This window comes from Oncorhynchus keta, chromosome 19 (genome assembly GCF_023373465.1).
Source record: "Oncorhynchus keta strain PuntledgeMale-10-30-2019 chromosome 19, Oket_V2, whole genome shotgun sequence".
In the NCBI taxonomy this organism is placed as follows: Eukaryota; Metazoa; Chordata; class Actinopteri; order Salmoniformes; family Salmonidae; genus Oncorhynchus; species Oncorhynchus keta.
Window position 1 is genome coordinate 37558738 of NC_068439.1, and position 20273 is coordinate 37579010.

At 42.2% G+C, this 20273-nt stretch overlaps 1 pseudogene; it reads left to right on the forward strand.

Annotated features, from left to right (window-relative positions):
• The first annotated feature begins 1420 nt into the window (after positions 1–1420).
• LOC118397684 (C-type lectin domain family 9 member A-like) lies at positions 1421–14195 on the forward strand (annotated as a pseudogene).
• Positions 14196–20273: the final 6078 nt, after the last annotated feature.

Consider the following 20273-nt stretch of genomic DNA (forward strand, 5'->3'; position numbering starts at 1 on the left):
ACCGGGGATAATGGGGAAGATGGGCGACACCTGGAGGGGGCTGAAGACTAGCACAAAGACAGGTGAGACAGATGAGTAATGATGTTCATTTAAGTTTTGGTTTAAATTGTTTTATACATGAATCCTATATTGCTATTAGTGTCACTAAACAAAGTCTACAGATTGTTGAATGATTTCCTATCAAACGATTTGTTTCCAAAAGAGACTCCTAATTGTACACGTTGGAAGTCAGGTCTGAATGACTTGTTGATTTTGGGACAGCGTTGCAATAACTTTGACCAATAAATGATAACTGTACACTCCTCGGGCGGCAGCGTAGCCTAGTGGTTAGAGCGTTGGACTAGTAACCGGAAGGTTGCGAGTTCAAACCCCCGAGCTGACAAGGTACAAATCTGTCGTTCTGCCCCTGAACAGGCAGTTAACCCACTGTTCCCAGGCTGTCATTGAAAATAAGAATATGTTCTTAACTGACTTGCCTGGTTAGATAAAGGTATAAAAAAAAAAAAATGTAAGCCACAGAGACACGTTGGGTCACATCTCTTCAAGTGACGCATACTTTCCTGTGAGGCATCAATGACCACATCATTTCCTCTCTCGTAGATGAAATAGAACCAGTGTGGTACTTTGGTCACCTAGTCTGTGTGGAACTGAAAGTATTTTGAGGATTCAAACAGACTCCATAATGTTTTTTTGATCAAGCAACAATCCACAACAGGATGTGTCAGAGGTGTCTGTACATTACTATTTTGGCCCTCACTCAAGATATGTACATTTTTAAGTCCATTGCTCTTTGACCTGGTACTGTAATAATGCATCTGATTATGACATTTGGGAATTAATATTCATATGCAATGGACCTTATTACTCATGCAGAAACCAATGACAAGTGATAAGTGTACGGTAAGCTTTCTGTCCTTACTGGAAGTGATTAATGTGCTGTGCATGTGGGTGGGTGCTGCGTGTGTGGTTGGGTGTGTGTGGATTGTGACAGGGTGTGTGTTACATGGAATGTGATCCATTCAGGGAGGGAAGTTAGCCGTATTGGCCTCAACTCCGGTATCCAATGACCAGACTCAGGTCAGGTGCATGATGGAATAGGGCTGTTTGATCTGTCTGACATCCATCATGTCACCTCTGTCTTGCCTCACCTGGAGGCGTTGGGGTTGAGTAATTCCCCCCTCAGCTTTGTCCCTCTGACTAAAACACCATGCTCTGAATGGTGCTGAGCGCACGCACGCTCACACGCACACACACAAACAGACTTACACTACAGATACTCAAAAAGAAACAGAACTCACTCAGACAGAAAACGTAAAAAGCAGATATGCACACACACACAGACACACACATGTACACATGTACACACAAGTGCACATACACAAAACAAAATGCATTAACACACACTTGCATACGTGCAAACATGAACGGTCACGTCTGTGTACTGTAAGTAAGAAATGAATGGGCAAAATGTAAGGGTGTACCTTTCAGCCTGGCCGTCACAATAACCGCAGTGCCACCTGCTGGTCCTTAGACCTTCTTAAATATTCCTCAGATTTTTGTGAGCTGATCGAATTATCCTCACTTTTTACCAGGGTTGTGGTTAATTCCATTAACATTTCAGTCAATTCAGAAAGTAAACCAAATTCCAATGACAAAGGTGGCTCCCTGGAATTTAAATGGAATTGACTCCAAAACCTGTTTCTACAAGATTGTTGAATGTTACTCCCTCTTTGTCTTGGCACTACAGAATGAGTGGCATATCTGTCTATCTATCCCTGCCCAATCATAACATCCTTACCAAAAACAAACTCCGAATTAGATGCTGGTAGTTAGGTTTGCTAGGCCTTAGTCTTGCTTGGCCAGACTCACAGCACCGTGCTAGAAAATCAAGACTAGCTAGCAAGGCCCTAAAGTTGTGTAGACAGTCAGGGTTGGGCAGTAACTGATTACATGTAATCTGATTACAAAAACGTTACCAGCAGAAATATTGTAATAGGATTACAGATACATTTGAAAAACTAGATTACTCCTTGGATTACTTTTAAGTTGAAAAAAGGTGCAAGTTTATATTTGTTCCACCTGAGTGAGTCTGACCATAAGTGAGAGACCACTATGATGGTACACCAAAAGCTTTGATGGAACCTTTTTGTCCTCTTCTCATGCCGCTTAAGGTGAAAGTAATCCACAAGTAACTGAAAGTAATCAGATTACATTACTGAGTTTGTATAATCCAAAAGTTACATTACTGATTACAATTTTGGACAGGTAACTAGTAACTGCAACGGTTTACATTTAGAAAGTAACCTCTTTCCCGTGTCAGAGTAGTTCTCCTGCATTGAAGCATTTACTTCAAAGCAGCAGTAGTAGGACCACACACATTCTGGCAGGCTTATAATGGTTGATAACAGTAGCCAGAACACACTGACATTTCCCAATCCCTACCCCACCCCCAAACACAAATAGCATTACTCAACATCCTAAAGTAAGCATTTTCAGCATTCCCTTGAAAGGAGTCATCCACTTCCTATATCTATTTCAATCAATTAGGGAGCGAGGACACATGGCTGACTCCCATATAGTGAATCCAGGGGAGTATCACAGAGCATTCTGGGTTGGGAAGATTTACTGAAAGGGATGCAGTAACAGATACAGGAAAGGGAGTTACCCTTTTGATACTGTCTGACTCAATGTGACAAAGGAAAGGCCCAGTAAGCCTTCACAACGTGGGTTAAAGGTACATGAGCACACACACAAGTGCGCATGCGCAGCACACACACAAAGAGAACCTAAGGACATGGAATTTATGTCATCTATCCCCACCGGTCATTAGTAGGTGATAGGATGTTGTGATGTGGGTCAGTGAGATGCTTTACATGAGCTAAACATTCATTATTGCCACCATTCCCTGTAGTCGGTTGGCTAATATCTATGGTGATTCCTGAGACATGATGTGCTGGAACGTAACCGTCCACTCGTCGAAAAACACAGCAGTCTGATGAAGGTCATTGGGCGCAGCACTGCTCTGGAAATTCGTATTGTGCTGTCTCTTAATCGTCATGGTTAATCACTGTGTTCCCTTGATGACCTAACTGTTAGTGACAGTGACATTAGCATGTCACTCACTGGATTTCACATATCGGGATTTCACAATAAGGTACTGGAGTTTATGTTGCGTTATGGATCAATAACACAATGAAAACAGGACTGTTTCCATTGGAAAATCATCAGATGACCCATTCATGGTTTATCAATGTAGTTTTTTCTATGCAACTTGTGTATACAACTCCCATATCCACACTAGTCAGTCACCCAAAAGTCAACACGGCCTAACTGTACTCACCTTTCCGTTCACATACAGTAAGTTCAGCAGCAGTACTAGCAGTACAGTGTTTATAGCCTACTGTACAGCACACACTTTACATGAAAGCATTTTAAAGGCTTGTGGGGCACTCTAGTGGCTGATCAAAGGGAAAATAACCTCAGAAATGTATAGCAGAGGAGGAAGAGGAAGTGAGACATTCCACTCCTTCATTTTTTTCTGGTTCATATAAAGACAATGAATGAAGCAGACCAGACCCAGCTGCTAATGCACCGGAGCCTATGGCAGAGTCACCCTGTTAAGCAGACCAGAACCTACATTTTTTTTAAATGGTAAATGGCCTGAGTGGGATATTTTTATTTATCCATCAGCTTTTTGTATAGTAGCCTACATGCAACCACTTTAAAGCATTTTGAAGGCTAGTGGTGAAATGTAATTGCCTAACATAATCTACATTGATTTGCACTGCATCTAAATGATTAAATACCCCACAAAACATGTCATAAAAAAACACAACATGAAACATGCATATGCTAATACTATATTCTACTTGTAAATAGTTCATTAGTAGCATTTTAATGAGAAAAGTTTGCCTATTACAAGTTGTTCATTTCCAGACATTTCCACTCGGGCTCCTGAGTGGCGCAGTGGTCTAAGGCCCTGCATCTCAGTGCAAGAGGCGTCATTGCAGACCCTGCTCTGAATCCAGGCTGCATCACATCTGGCAGTGATAGGTAGTCCCATAGGGCTGCACACAATTGGCCGGGGTAGGCTGTCATTTTAAATAAGAATGTGTTCTTAACTGACTTGTCTAGTTAAATAAAGGTAAAAAATATATATATATATATAAAGTCATGTATTTATGGAAATTATACAAATTATCTAAAATGTTTCAGTAATGAAAGCAGATCGGAAATCAAACAGGTCTCAGAGCATTTCGTATGATTCTGTATGTAAATCCCAAACACCACATTTAGTATGATATGTTACTTGTGTTTTGTATTAATTTGTGGATGTCCATCATCCATTTCGTATATGTTACGAATTACAATTCGTACTATATATTACGAATTTTCAAAACCAAATGAAATGTATGGCATTTGGGACAAGAACACACTTCAAATCTAGGTGACCACCATTTGACAAAAACAACATTTGCAAAATTTCCGGCAAAGAGAGCCTAATGACTGATTTACATGGTAAAGTTTGGGATATACTGGTTGAATCAACATTGTGTCCACGACATTTCAACAACAAACAAATCAACGTGAGGACGTTTAATCAGCATGGAAAACTGATGTGGATTTGGAAAATGTCATCAAAGGGAATTTGAACCTAAATCCAATGACATAGTGACCGTTTTTGTTGATTTCGTGTTGAATTCAAGTAAGTTCACAACTCAACCCAATGTAAATCAAAACTAGATGTTGAACTGACATCTGTGCCCAGAGGGTTTGGTTATGCAGTGTTCACTCAGGCATGGTGTGTATTGCATTCAAAACACAGTTCTCTCCGGGTTTCCATATCTGTCTTTCATCATTACCTTCCTCAATAGAATAGACACTGCTTCTAATTTGTATTCAATATGCTTCGTCCCACGTATCTGACACCATAGCTTATTGTATAATACTACAGGACTGTCACAAGCTCTAAAGAACAATAGTTCTTTATTAAGGAATGTCATTCGTTAAATTAAATCTAGCATCTAATGTGAAGAATATATTTGCATGCTGTGACCTTATGTCTGACTCCTAATACTGTAAAGTGGAAATATGATCCATTTCAAAATGCGTCAATCTGTTCCTCTGGAAACCCCCCTGATTCAACTAGTCATCTAATCCTCAAGCCATTGATTCATTTTATCAGATGTGCTAATGCTGCAATGGCTAAATGTGCAACAACTGGGGTTCCCTGAGGAACAGATTTGAAAACAATAAGAGCACAGTGCACCACAGGCAATATTACTGACAGGAATTGTCTCCAAACTGGCAACAAGTAACACCCCTTCCCATACAGCCCATGTCGTTTTCCTGAATGCTCCTACTACTCTGTGGTGCAGTCAACATGCTCATGACATTTAACAGACAAATAAATGCTCTTTGTGTAATGATTACACGGACATGGTTCATTTCCTGACCTAGAATAGCAACGACCATAATCCTGCCCTACAAACATGATGGGAAGTAAGATTCAACAACAGGCATTTTGTGAATCATCGGGAGCAAGAGGTGGCCTACTGACAATACATGGTTGTTTTTAAGACCAGTCACATGATTATTCTTCTTTACATCACTTTTGTTCCCCTTTTAATGGTTGGCTCAATCAAATATCGAATCAACATTTATTTATTCAACAATTCTCTAAGTACTGATTGATAGGGTATAAACAGTATACCTAATAATTAGTAGCCATTAGCCTGTTTCCTTCTTAAAAACACACAATAACAATTGTGTTTTGCCAAATCATTTCATTAAGGCTTATATTTCAATGATTCCAAGTTTGTTTTCTTATTTGAATCCTTTTTTCTTTGCGTATACCACATAAAACATGTAATTATTGAAAGATAATTTCATTACTCCTCTCTTTCAATTATACTTACTAGTTTTTGATTTCATATTTATCTTCCATGCTTTTTATAATGATTCATGAAATGTATCTAATTTTCTACCAAACACACATTTATGGGTTTTTGTCTGCAGGATTAAATGTTGTTGACATTCTGAAAATATTTCATTGTAGGCATGTTGTGCATCCCCAGCCAGCAGACAGTAGGCTGTAGTATAGTATTTGACTGTGTTATCAAGTGTTTCAGTTGCACAAAAGCCCCCCAAAACCACATACAGAGCAATTAGCACCCACATTTCCAACTGAAATACATCTCTATACACTGGTGTCATGTACTTCTCTGTGTCCTCCAAAACAGTGTCTGTCCCCTCACTGTGAACGGGCCCCAGGCCCTACAGGTTAGCCACGGCCTGCCTGGCCACACTGTGCGCTGTCCTTCTGCTGTCCATCATCGCTGCGAGCACCCACTGTGAATATATCCACAGCAAACACACAGCGTTGTTTAAATGTTGCCTCCCTAAACCACTTCCTGATTTACCTTAGTGTCCCAATGTGATACAACATTTAAATAAAGGCCTCTGCTTCTGTTTTTTTCCCCTCCGTTTGGTGACCTTTGTAATCTGACTTGTGTAACCAAATCTCGCTCTAGCCAAAAGGCTAGAGCCGGCCCTGCATCCCAGTAAATGACTAATATGAAACTCTACTTGCAACCTAACAAAGTCTGAGAGCTCAAAAAGCGGTGTGGAGTCAGTGATTGTTGCAGTGCCGCTAACTCTTATCCTGAACAAACCTTGATGATGTCATACTCAGCATATATAAAAGACAATGAAAAGACATTTGCTTGTTGTGTTCTATGGGGCTCCTTCTTATGGCTACCACATTCAACCAGCCTTTTCAAAGGTACCTCATCACCCCTGCCCTACGCTCACCTCATTCTTTGTCTTTGCCTTCCCTTCTTTAAAGACTTGTTGTTTTCTTCCTGGGTGCTTTGGACTTAAGTCCCCTGCTGCTCGTCTTCCTCTCAGATAAGAATCTCTATATCTGGGCTTGCGCAATGAGCATCAGGCTCCTCTGCCTCAGAACGAGTCTGGTGGTCAGATGCAGATGCAGAGAGAGACCGTCAACATAACGGCCCCGATTGCAGCCCTGAGAGAACTGCAGACGAAGAAAGAAGACCTTGTGAAGGAGAGAGACGAGCTTCTGGCCAGGTTTGCCAAATCAGGTCGTGTGTGTGTGTGTGTGTGTGTGTGTGTGTGTGTGTGTGTGTGTGTGTGTGTGTGTGTGTGTGTGTGTGTGTGTGTGTGTGTGTGTGTGTGTGTGTGTGTGTGTGTGTGTGTGTGTGTGTGTGTGTGTGTGTGTGTGTGTGTGTGTGTCATGATGCTGAAGTAAAACATTTATATCTAAATCCTTTTTTCTGCTGTGTATGACAGAACCAGAGCCCACATCACCACTGTCACCTACGTCAACCCCGTTGGCCCTTTCAAACGCCGGTAACCTGTCCTCGGGACTGGCTGGTGCTCAACAGCAGCTGCTACTACATCTCCACCAGGAGTATGCACTGGCACAACATCCAGGACTCGTTCATGGAGATAGGAGGACACCTGGCCATCATACACACTGCTAAGGAACAGGTGAGATGGAGTGGGGAGGGAGGGAGAGAGAGAGATGGGGATGAGAGAGAGAGAGAGGGAGAGGAGGGGGTGGAGTTAAAGAGGGAAAGAGAGCTAGGGAGGGTGGGAGAAAGAGGGAGGGTGGGAAACAGAGGGAAAGAGAGAGAGGTGAGAGGTTGTGGATTAGACACTGTTGATTTTCTCAATTATCTGGTAAGGCTGGAAATAGCAGATCAATAGGGAAGATAATGTCAAAAAGATTGACACACAAATTTCCTTTCCTTTCTGCCAGGGTTCTGTAGGGGTCATGATAAATGCATTGAGTTCATTTTATTTTCCCGATATTGACCAAACTCGGGTGAATGATGCTTCTTGCTGTAGAGATTGGCCAGATGGTGGCGCTATGCATGCCCTGTTCAAAGGCACTTAAATATTTTGTCTTGCCCATTCACTCTCTGAATGGCACATACATACACAATCCATGTCTCAATTGTCTCAATGCTTAAAAATCCATCTTTAATCTGTCTCCTCCCCTTCACTGATTGAAGTGGATTTAACAGGTGACATCAATAAGTGAACATAGCTTTCACTTGGATTCCCCTGGTCAATCTATGCCATGGAGAGAACATGGAAAGAGCAACATTTCGTACACGTTAGATACACTGTGTCAAGTCTCAACATATGCAAGAACATTTATATTGACCACACGGTGGCGCTATAATGGGCACATGTTTGAAATGTGTCTCATGTACTCAGGAATATGAGTCTAGCTAACCCACACAATATCTCAGACACCACTGGCCCAATGTCGACGAAACTTTGGTGAATGATGAGTCTTGCCATAGAGATCCGGCATTTACAAAATGACACTGATTGGCCCAAGGTGGGCGCTATAGGAATCAACTCTACGTCTGTTAGTCACACGCAATATCTCAGACACCACAGGCCCGATTTGAATGACATTTGAGTGAATGATGTGTCATTCACCCAAATATATCATTTGTGTGGGACAACATGTTTACTGTTGCCTTTTAAAATCATGTGTCCTGTTATACTCGTCATTCACATCCGAATGTAATCATCTCTCCTGTTATGGACATTGTTATAGACATTGTCGCATTCCAATGTAATATTGTCTCCTGTTATAGACATTGTCACATCCCAATGTATATTTCATGTTATAAACATTGTCGCATGTCAATATAGACGTTTCTGTTGAACCAGTTACCTCTGAGCCACTGGAATGCAAACTTGTTTGGAATCAATGACGAGACAGCCGAGGCAGACTGGCTTTGGGTCGATGGAACCAAACTGGTTCCATCAATCAACACTAAAAATGATTGGCTTCATACACATTGGCCTAAATTATCCCCGGACTGTGGTGGTGCATTTTTTAAGCATTGAATCTGACTAACCATGTAAAACAAGGCTCAACTCTTGTTTGATACACCAGAATTCTACTACACCTGGGATTGTTTAAATCTGGGTCTGAGTCCCATCATTTAATGTGAGAACCTGCCTTCTATTTTACAAATGAGTACATTTTAATTTCGTTTTTCAAATTGTTTGGTTTACTTGTGTTCTCAGTTGGTACATGTGATGCAAACAGGTTATGGTTCATTTGACTGTGTTTTCACTGTGGGCCATTTGTTGTTCCATTTTTAAACTTCTTCAGTTGAGCACCTGCCCATTTTGCATCGATGGACAGGGTGAACATTGATTACACTGCCTTTTTGTACGCTGTAAATGAGACTTTTCACTGTTATAGCATTCTAACAAATTCATGTTTTGCCTTCATCCAGAAGATTTACTAGAGAGTCTGTATACTGTTATGAGATTATCAACATGCTGCCTAAGGATCACAGCCTTGGAAATTGAGTTGGGATGAACCGATGGAACCCCCTGCACAACTTTCATTCAAGATGAAAGCAGCCGTTTTTAGTGGGTTTGTCAAACACTTGCAGCCCAACCCCTCCACCACCACCCCACCCAATGTTGTCAATGTTCTACATTTGCATTATCTCGTTGTTGGCTTATGTAATTTGCTAGCTCATTAGGCCTAGTTTCCACATGTTGAATGCAAATGTGGCGTTTGAGCTTCTAGAGATTGTGAGACAAGGTATCACTGCAAGCAGAAACCTTGTCTTGTCAGAACTGCAGGAGCAGTACTTTGGATGGACAAACTGGCATTTATCAGCATCAATGTGCCTTTCATTGCAATCAGCATATTTGCAAACCTGTTTTTTGCCTTCTGCCTGTTCTGTCCTCTGCCAGGCAGAGAGCAACTCAAACAGCCTGTGAAGATATTGCTGGGCTCGTTAGTTTGCTGCACCATTGTTTTCCTGGTTTCTCTTATTGCAATGAAATACTTCCTCTTCACGGAACATCTGGAGCTCTGACTCGCTGCTAATCTGATAGTGGGATACACTTTCCCCACTAGTATGACAACCTCTGTTTGGCTGAGTTTCTTCTACTACACTCAGATTGTCCCTTCCCAGCGAGCTCTCTTCACCTGGGTGAAGAGGAATATCAAAATAATTATTTACTGGATCCTGTTTATTGACAGAGTCTTGTTTTTGTTTGATATTTCTCTTCATCTTCCCGCAATAGTTGATTTACTCAACAGCGTGTCTGGAAATGCTAATGGAACTTCCATATCAATGAACACTACGGTCTCTGCCTCTCAAAATGCCCGGTGTTACACTGAGATGGCACGTGTTGTCTTGAAAATAACCTATGTCTTTTTTGGACTCTGTGTGGTAGTTTGGTCGAGCTGTGCCACTGTGCGCTACCTGCACAGACACATGGAGAGCATGAAAGAGAGCGGCAGCCCCTTCTCCGCGCCCCGTCTGCACAGTCAGATGAGGGTCACCATCACTGGGATCCTGCAGGGGATTCTCTACATCATTTGCTTTTTGTGGCTCATCTTTTATATCTTCAAAGATTTTTTCTCTACAGATTTTGACAACAATGGAAATATCTTCTACACGGTCATCTCTCTGTACATGTTTGGCACCACTGTAAACCTGGGAATTGGTCAGTCTGTTTTCCGACAGAGGGCAGCTGATGTTTGGCATAAAGCTCAACGGGATGTAAGGTTGGCGAAGTTGTGTGGATGAATCCATCAATGGCATTGAACCTTATGCTTTGTTTTATTTAAACGAGTAATGCTGTGTTGAGTTATAGTCTACCCCGGGACTATATCTACCCCGGGACTATATCTACCCCGGGACTATATCTACCCCGGGACTATATCTACCCTGGGACTATATCTACCCCGGGACTATATCTACCCCGGGACTATATCTACCCCGGGACTATATCTACCCCGGGACTATATCTACCCCGGGACTATATCTACCCCGGGACTATATCTACCCTGGGACTATATCTACCCCGGGACTATATCTACCCCGGGACTATATCTACCCCGGGACTATATCTACCCTGGGACTATATCTACCCTGGGACTATATCTACCCTGGGACTATATCTGGGACTATATCTACCCTGGGACTATATCTACCCCGGGACTATATCTACCCCGGGACTATATCTACCCCGGGACTATATCTACCCCGGGACTATATCTACCCCGGGACTATATCTACCCTGGGACTATATCTACCCCGGGACTATATCTACCCCGGGACTATATCTACCCTGGGACTATATCTACCCCGGGACTATATCTACCCCGGGACTATATCTACCCTGGGACTATATCTACCCCGGGACTATATCTACCCTGGGACTATATCTACCCCGGGACTATATCTACCCTGGGACTATATCTACCCCGGGACTATATCTACCCCGGGACTATATCTACCCCGGGACTATATCTACCATGGGACTATATCTACCCCGGGACTATATCTACCCCGGGACTATATCTACCCCGGGACTATATCTACCCTGGGACTATATCTACCCCGGGACTATATCTACCCCGGGACTATATCTACCCTGGGACTATATCTACCCTGGGACTATATCTACCCCGGGACTATATCTACCCTGGGACTATATCTACCCCGGGACTATATCTACCCTGGGACTATATCTACCCCGGGACTATATCTACCCTGGGACTATATCTACCCCGGGACTATATCTACCCCGGGACTATATCTACCCCGGGACTATATCTACCCCGGGACTATATCTACCCCGGGACTATATCTACCCCGGGACTATATCTACCCTGGGACTATATCTACCCCGGGACTATATCTACCCCGGGACTATATCTACCCCGGGACTATATCTACCCTGGGACTATATCTACCCCGGGACTATATCTACCCCGGGACTATATCTACCCCGGGACTATATCTACCCCGGGACTATATCTACCCTGGGACTATATCTACCCCGGGACTATATCGACCCTGGGACTATATCTACCCCGGGACTATATCTACCCTGGGACTATATCTACCCCGGGACTATATCTACCCTGGGACTATATCTACCCCGGGACTATATCTACCCCGGGACTATATCTACCCCGGGACTATATCTACCCTGGGACTATATCTACCCCGGGACTATATCTACCCCGGGACTATATCTACCCCGGGACTATATCTACCCCGGGACTATATCTACCCTGGGACTATATCTACCCCGGGACTATATCTACCCCGGGACTATATCTACCCCGGGACTATATCTACCCTGGGACTATATCTACCCCGGGACTATATCTACCCCGGGACTATATCTACCCCGGGACTATATCTACCCCGGGACTATATCTACCCAGGGACTATATCTACTCTGGGACTATATTGATACATAGATGTAATCAATGCTAATAATCATTTGGCTTCATAAACATAGCCTAAATGATTTAAGATCCAATTGTTTTATAAACCAGAATTAAGCCTTGATTCACCTGGATTTATTTAAACTGGGTCTGTGAAACTGGCCCATAATGTAGTAGGCTATAATATTTAACAAATTAGTCATTATACTCTATTTACTTGTAATGCTTTTATTATGTGTTCCTCTGTAGCTCATTTGGTAGAGAATGGCTCTTGCAACGCTAGGATAGTGGGTTTGATTCCTGCGACCACCCGTACATAAAATGTATGCATGCATGACTAAGTTGTTTTGGATGAAGGTGTCTGCTAAATGGCATATATTATTATATTTCTACATATATTTTCCAACTGTATCTGACATGAATTACATTGTGATATATTTGACTGTGGTTTTTAATACGTCAGACGTGTGATATTTGTTTTTCCATCCTTTAACTTTTTCGGTGGACTAATAGATGACATATAATGTGTTTAGTACGTTATGAAGATGACTAAAGTGCTGTAAATTGACCTCTATATTGTACATTCGGTTTCTCTGTGACAAATCTTTAACTTGTTAAAAGCAGCTTGTGAAATGTGTGACTTTGCTTTGTGTACGCAATAAAAAAATAACAAAAATGTGTACCCCAATGGATTTCCATTCAGGATAAGTAGGCTATTACAAACTACTGGTCGGACCATAGAAATAAAATTACTTCCTGTTTTAAACCTATAGGTACACACAATATGGCCACCGGTCCATCCATTGACTTGAATGGCAATGACAATTCTAGTCATTCTATTTCTATAGGTCCATGTAACTACCTATAGCCTAGTTAAAGAGACGCCTGTGGCTCTGGATCCGTAGGTCACCGCCCCGTTCCGCCCCTGCCCCACACCTGCCCTGCCCCCCTGGATCCCCTGGAAAGATCCGTATCACCTTCAGTGCATGTGTTTCGTTACCTCTACTTTAAGCACACATTTTTGTGGTCACCTCTCCCTTCACATTTCTCACTGTCCAATCGTGAATGATGATAATTCTTCAGGTTTTACCGGTGAAACGTCCATGCAGCATCTGCGTGCCAACCATTTGATCACAATCAGTTCCATGGGAATATGCATTTCGATCTTCTTTGTTATGTACAGTGTTGTTTCAAATGACGTACAGTGTTGTTTCAAATTATGTACAGTGTTGTTTCAAATTATGTACAGTGTTGTTTCAAATTATGTACAGTGCGCGAATTCTAGAGCAGATGGTGTTAACAAACCGTAGCATACCTGTTTTGTATCATTATGTGATCTTGGAGACACTGATTCAACTTTAATGTAACTTTATTAAACAAACACCATTTGTCAGAGTAGCCTGTTCTCTATGGCCCCGACTCAGACTTCTCAGTAGTTGGTATTCAGACTTACCTTATGCAGGTGCATAATGGGCTTCGCAGGCGTGGTTCCCTTGTGGGTGCTGAATAAATAAACCTTTATTTATAAAGGTTTGTCTCGCTGAGATAAAAATATATATATATATTTTGCAAGAGAGACCTGTAGAGGCACTGTAGATAACACAGTTCATTAGTGCACACCATTGGCCAACAGCTATTCTAGTAAAACAATATATTATATATGTTTTATTTATATTATGTACCGTGCATTATACCAAAATATGTTTGGTTGATTTTGTGGGGTTTTCTAAGGAAACCATGTTTCTCCCTGTGTAGCTTTTGGGAGGAGGGTGAGCCCAACAACCACATTGACGAAGACTGTGGCTACATCGTGAAGAAACGCAAGCTGGAGCACAAAGCGGTGACCAGCTGGTACGACGCCCCGTGCACCATGTACTGGCCCTTCATCTGTGAGATAGAGACGCAGACCCCTGATCCTGCTACTTAGCGATAAGCACTTACCAGGCTCATGTTGGACCTAGAAATACCTCCTCTTTGAGCTGGAATTGTCATTGTTCATAATGATAGACCAGTGATGACCAACCCTTCACCTGGGTACACTGGTTTTTGCTCTAACCCTGCTCCTGCTCTAACTTATCTGATTCAGATAATCAAGGTTCAGATGAGCAGCTGATTAGTAGAATAAGGTGTGTTAGAGCAGGGCAAGAGCAAAACCTTGCAAGCCCTGTAGCTCTTCGGGAGGATGTTTGGCCACCCCTGTACTACACTTTGGTAGACTTTTGCAGCATTATCAGGCCTGAAGGGGAACACTCTACTTTACTAGTCTACTGTATTTTGCTTTTTCAATTCAAAACGTTCTCAAGGAACATGTTAGTTACTGTTGTGTCATCGAAGTGGTCGCCAAAGTTCAATAATCCTTCTAAAGCACTCAATCAATAGTCATGTCATTTAGATTTACAGAAGAAGGAAAAAATATTTATTAAAGGAGATGTTATTCCTGAAACAGATTATCAAATGATGTATAACAATGCAAATACATTTTATTCTAAATAAAAAGGATTCAAATGGGAAAATAGTCATTAACCTAATTTACTATTATAAATGATGTTCTACAAACACTTTTACTTCTAGCGGTTACGGTTAGTATCAGGAAAGGGTAATATGGTTCTAGGTAATCTGCCTCGACCAGCACAGCTATATATATCCTGTTCCAGTGTCAATCTCTAGGCGGCAGTAATGATAGGTGTTTGGGACTGTCAATCACCAAAGGAAATAATAACATATATGCCTACAGTAGACCTACGGTGTAAGTAACTTGTTTGCTAAATCATTGCCTCGCCTATTTAGATGTGTGGTGTTATGCTATTTGAATACTGTGCCGGAGCAGGACTATAGATTTATGAAAATCTAGCAAGATTTGGAAGCATCGTTGAGTTTAGTTTATTGCTATTTCAGCATTATTACAGGTTCTTCAAAAACGGAATTACTTTGCTGTTACGATTAAAAGCATTGATGTGGAACAAATAAGACAATTTCCAAATGCTGTGAAAGTTTTTGCTCAAATCACATTGCAAAGTGTTGGACTGATAGACAAAGTGTGTATTGCCACTGTAAATAAATGCAACACTGCAGACACAATGCTCAACTAAGCTTACTACATAACGCTGTCATCATTACTTTGCCTCACTTTTCCCGTAACCTAGCAATACATGAGCTAAATTGCAGGTTCATTCAAAGTTCAGTATATGTCAATCTGCGCCAGTAACTCTGCTTCTGTCCCTGTTCTGCTCCAATCCAGCCTGTGTGTGTGTGGTGTGACAGTAGGATGTGTACTGCAACAGCCAAATACACCTTTCTTGGACTAATTAAAGCACACATGCAGTATTTATTACATTTTAAAATCATCCCTATATGTGTAATAAATCACAGTGTGTTTATTTCATGAATACAACTCCAAATATATGATTAGCGAAAAGGTTCGTCTACACTCAAGAGCCTACCCGTCTACCTCTTCAAAGTAGGAGGATACATACGCAAGTAAAAGATTACTATTGGTCAGAATAGGTCGTTATCAATAAAACTTCATAATGTAGCTAGCTAAAAAAACAAAGTGTAATTTAGCTTGCTTCATCAGAGTTTAGGCTTTTGGAAAGAGCTTCACATGGGCAAGTCCTCGTCCTGGTAAAGTTGTCAGACTTTCTGTCATCACCACTACAGATGGCAAGCAAATCAAACAATATTTGGATATAGCCATCTCATTTTTCCTCTGAAAGTTAGCTTTCAGGAGACGAGCTAGTCATTACGTAATCTCTTATTAGCTAGCTAGCCAATCAATCAATGTAGACTATTGTCTATAAGCCTGTCTGCAGCAATCGTGATTAAAAACTCTTAAAAACAATGTTGAAAAGAAGATACTGTTAGCTAACTTCGCTAGGTAGGCCTACGTTGGTTGGAGAAAAAAGTACATTACCACTATATTTAGCCAACTGTACAAAGTTTCTACCGGTAGCTTGAAAAGTAAACATTATCAGCTAAGACATCGGCAAATGCGCCCATCTGCTGCTTGACAGGCAGAGCCCACAAAAATGGGAATTGAAAATGAACATAAATCCCTCACACTTGTCAGGTATAGTTCAGTTACTTTATATCACTCAAATATCCAATTAATGGTGGCCAATATTGAGTGATATCGTGAGGCTTCCCTAACGTATCTGAAATTACATGATCAAGTGATGTTTACTGATCATGAAAAGCATACAGTTACATTTGTAGTTCTGACTATGCTCTTCAAGGGGTGGTGATATTACAACAAAATAAACTCAGCAAAAAAAGAAACGACCTCTCACTGTCAACTGCGTTTATTTTGAGCAAACGTAACGTGTAAATATTTGTATGAACATAACAAGATTCAAAACTGAGACATAAACGGAACACGTTCCACAGACATGTGGCTAACAGAAATTGAAAAATGTGTCCCTGAACAAAGGGGGGATCAAAATCAAAAGTAACAGTCAGTATCTGGAGTGGGCACCAGCTGCATTAAGTACTGCAGTGCATGTCCTCATGGACTGCACCAGATTTGCCAGTTCTTGCTGTAAGATGTTACCCCACTCTTCCACCAAGGCATCTGCAAGTTCCCGGACATTTCTGGTGGGAATGGCCCTAGCCCTCACCCTCCGATCCAACAGGTCCCAGATGTGCTCAATGGGATTGAGATCCGGGCTCTTCGCTGACCATGGCAGAACACTAACATTCCTGTCTTGCAGGAAATCATGCACAGAATGAGCAGTAAGGGTACCACATGAGGAAGGAGGATATCTTCTCTATAACGCACAGCATTGAGGTTGCCTGCAATGACCACAAGCTCAGTCCGATGATGCTGTGACACACCGCCCCAGACCATGATGGTCCCTCCACCACCAAATCGAATGCTCATTCCTTCAACGATAAACACGAAACTGACCAAGAGCACTTTTGCCAATCCTGTCTGGTCCAGTGATGGTGGGTTTGTGCCCACAGGCAACGTTGTTGCCGGTGATGTCTGGTGAGGACCTGCCTTACAACAGGCCTAAAAGCCCTCAGTCCAGCCTCTCTCAGCCTATTGCGGACAGTCTGACCACTGATGTAGGGATTGTGTGTTCCTGGTGTAACTTGGGCAGTTGTTGTTGCCATCCTGTACCTGTCCTGCAGGTGTGATGTTCGGATGTACCAATCCTGTGCAGGTGTTGTAACACGTGGTCTGCCACTGATGATCAGCTGTCCGTCCTGTCTCCCTGTAGCGCTGTCTTAGGCGTCTCACAGTAAGGACATTGCGATGTATTGCTCTGGCCACATCTGCAGTCCTCAAGCCTGCTTGCAGCATGCCTAAGGCATGTTCACGCAGATGAGCAGGGACCCTGGGCATCTTGCTTTTCATGTTTGTCAAAGTCAGAAGAAAGGCCTCTTTAGTGTCCTAGGTTTTCATAACTGTGACCTTAATTGCCTACCATCTGTAAGCTGTTAGTGTCTTAATGACTGTTCCACAGGTGCATGTTCATTAATTGATTATGGTTCATTGAACAAGCATGGGAAACAGTGTTTAAACCCTTTACAATGAAGATTTGTGAAGTTATTTGGATTTTTACGAATTCTCTTGTTTTGCTGAGTTTATTTAAAATTTATTCAACAATCTCTTGAAATCACCACGCAGTTGTCAATGATTTTAGTGGAGCAGATTATGATGTCATGATCTGGGCCAAAAAGTCCATGCATTCTTTTTCACACAGCTTTTACACAAAAAGGGGATTATCACAATTTTCACAATTTCAGAGTGTTATTTCGACCTCACAGTTTGGACAAAGGAATTATCCGTAGAGGTCCGAGACATGATTGTGTCGAGGTACAGATCTGGGGAAGGGTACCAAAAAATGTCTGCAGCATTGAAGGTCCCCAAGAACACAGTGGCCTCCATCATTATTAAATGGAAAAAGTTTGGAACCACCAAAACTCTTCCTAGAGCTGGCCGCCAGGCCAAACTGAGCAATCAGGGGAGAAGGGCCTTGGACAGAGAGGTGACCAAGAACCCGATGGTCACTCTGACAGAGCTCCAGAGTTCCTCTGTGGAGATGGGAGAACCTTCCAGAAGGTTATAGTAGAGGCCTTTATATGGTAGAGCGGCCACACGGAAGCCACTCCTCAGTAAAAGACACATGACAGCCTGCTTGGAGTTTGCCAAAAAGCTCTCAGACTATGAGAAACAAGATTCTCTGGTCTGATGAAGCCAAGATTGAACTATTTGGCCTGAATGCCAAGCGTCACTTGTGAAGGAAACCTGACACCATACCTACGGTGAAGCATTGTGATGGCATCATCATGCTGTGGGGATGTTTTTCAGTGGCAAGGACTGGGAGACTAGTCAGGATCGAGGGAAAGATGAACAAAGCAAAGTACAGAGAGATCCTTGATGAAAACCTGCTCCAGAGCGCTCTGAACCTCAGACTGGGGCGAAGGTTCACCTTCCAACAGGACAACAACCCTAAGCACACCACCAAGACAATGCTGTCGTGGCTTCGGGACAAGTCTCTGAGTGCCCTTGAGTGGCCCAGCCAGAGCCCGGACATGAACCCGGCCGAACATCTCTGGAGAGACCTGACAATAGCTGTGCAGTGACTCTCCCCATCCAACCTGACAGAGCTTGAGAGGATCTGCAGAGCAGAATGGGAGAAACTGCCCAAATACAGGTGTGCCAAGCGTGTAGCGTCATACCCAAGAACACTTGAGGCTGTAATCGCTGCCAAAGGTGCTTCAACAAAGTACTGAGTTAAAGGGTCTGAAATTTTATGTAAATGTGATATTTCCATTTTTATATTCATTTGTAAAAAAAATAATAATCTAAAAACCTGTTTGTGCTTCGTCATTATGGTGTATTGATGAGGGAGGAAAACAATTTAATCCACGTCAGAATAAGGCTGTAACGTAACACAATGTGGGAAAAGTAGAGGGGTCTGAATACTTTCCAAATGCACTGTATGTCTGACTTTATAGTAAGTACAGAGTCATATGATACAAAAACATTTATGTATGCGTTGTAAATTACCAAAAGGGTCTGACTTTAAAGTAAGTACAGCGTGATGCGATACATAGTCTTTATGAACGTGTTATGAATGACCGAAGGTGTCTCACTTCACACGAAATATTACAGGACACTACATAGAGTGTCAATAAATAGGTTATAATCCACAGTTTACTGTAGGATGAGAGAGGTACTTAAATGGGTTGATGGACCTGCAAAGCTTGTGTTTGTGTATGTTTCAGAGCCAAGATGATTTGGACTAGTCCAAACTCAGACTACCGCACCAGGTATTTCTCTTCTGTTCCCATGCTGGGGACCAAGGCTTGATTGCAACCTGTTACAATGGTGTCAACATGTCCTGTATTACTAAATAAGGAGAGTTACAAACCACACACCAGTCAGAGTTATACATAAACTTCATCTGAGCTTCACCATAGCCCTGTGACTCTCAGAACAATTCAGTGTCTAGAAATGAATTCTCTGAGAGTGCTTACAAAATGGCAACTGAGATCTTTTATAGCAAAGACCCACCCCTCTCAACTCACAATGACGAACCACAGATCTTAGGAACTTCACAAAGTGCATTTTACTTGAAAGAGGAGTATCCCATAGCCAGATAGCATTAGCTATACAGTATTGTTCAGTTTGGTCTCCTAAACCGAGATTGTAATCTCGTTCCTGGTACTTCTTAGTACCAAAACATTACCTCATCCAATGGCATATATCAATTGTCAATTCTAGATACTCCCATCTCAAATACATCTCCTCCTGGATAAACTCACAGAGGGGACTGACTGGCACACAGACATTGTGGAGCCCTTCACACGGTTTAACTGATACGTTGGAAAACACTGTTCAATTCTGACTTCTCCCTTTCTGATATTCTGCATATTACCAGACAGATAAAAGACCAGCCTGACCTCTCCCCTCTTTGGGCCCCAAGTGACTTTTCCCGGGAGAAGAACGAGGAAAATGAAAATAAGAATATGTTCTTAACTGACTTGCCTGGTTAAA